Source organism: Aplysia californica, unplaced genomic scaffold (assembly GCF_000002075.1).
Source record: "Aplysia californica isolate F4 #8 unplaced genomic scaffold, AplCal3.0 scaffold00488, whole genome shotgun sequence".
NCBI lineage: Eukaryota > Metazoa > Mollusca > Gastropoda > Aplysiida > Aplysiidae > Aplysia > Aplysia californica.
In genome coordinates this window covers 20,926-22,239 of record NW_004797758.1, presented here as the reverse complement: position 1 = coordinate 22,239, position 1,314 = coordinate 20,926, and positions in this window count along the sequence as shown.

Here is a 1,314-nt window from a genome sequence, read left to right as displayed (position 1 = left end):
TGGAGGGGGCGAGGGGGAGGGGTATTTGAGGCTCTGTTAGACCTGGAGCTAGGGACATTTGATAGTCGGGGCAAAGGGCGGAGATCCCGGGCCCTGTCAGATGTGAGACCTCGGTGGGAGGACTCGTCAAGTGGGGACCTCTTCTTCTGTCTTCTTCATTCCCTCCACTTCATTCTCCCCCAAAAAAAAACAAAAAACAAAGACAAAACAAAAAAAACGTCAAACCTCGAATGGGCATGGTCCCTCCTCCCACCGACCCCCACCCAACCCCGTTTCTCCGATTTAAAAGAACCCACCACACTGCATCCACAAACTCCCAATTATTTTTGGGCATACCCCCCATCCCTACCCTTTTCCCACCCTCACTCCCCCCTCCCAATACTGCCCCAATTCTGTAGTAGCCTGTCTCTGCAGCTCTTTCAGTAGAGATGTTGTAGTTTCTCAGGGTTTCTTAGACGCCCTCAATCCATTTTGCGTGGTCTACCTCTTCTTTTATAGCCTGAGTGCTTCTTGTTATAGGCTCTCGAGACTGGCTAGCTAGGTGACATACGTAACAGGTGGCCAAACTATTCCATGGGGGCTCTCGTGGCCTAGAGGTTAAGGTGTTTGCCTCTCATTCAAAAGTCCCGGGTTCGAATCCGGGTAGCGACCGAAATTTTTTCTTCTAAAAATTGTCTCCTGTCACCTCCTTTCCTGCTCTCAAGCAATGTTCTGTAGTCTGCTTTCGTCTCCACTTTCTGCCCCCACCCCCCTCACCTCCTTTGCCCCCTCTTCTAGGCTCCTGACTCTTTCTGCAGCCTTTCTACTGCGACTCCTTTGCTCTTTTTTACTGCTGTCTTTCTGCCACACCCCTGATCTTCTGGTAGGAAAGATCTACACCTAGCCTTCTCGGACAAGGGCAGAGGGCGAAAAATTCGGAGGTCCCTCGTGCAGGGTGCGCACGTTAAAGATCCCTTGGTGGACTAAAATCGATTAGAGCAGGCTTCGGCCTCCACCCGGGCAACATTTTTTAATTTCCTACCAACTGAAAATGTATGTGTCCCGCGCGCTCAAAAATATATTTTAAAAAATGTTGGTTCCAGACCTGGAACTTGAAGAAACATTCTCAGACTTGCCAGAGCTCGGCCCTAGTTTCTGTCCCCGTCAGTTCAAACTCCACAATTCTGTACACTTTTGCTCCCGACATTTGCCAGGTCCGCAAGACAAAAATAGAACAACATGTTTGTAGTTACCTCAGCTGAGACCAAGGGGCACTGAATCATCAACTAATAATAATAATAATATTAATAATAATAACAATAACTATATGATAAT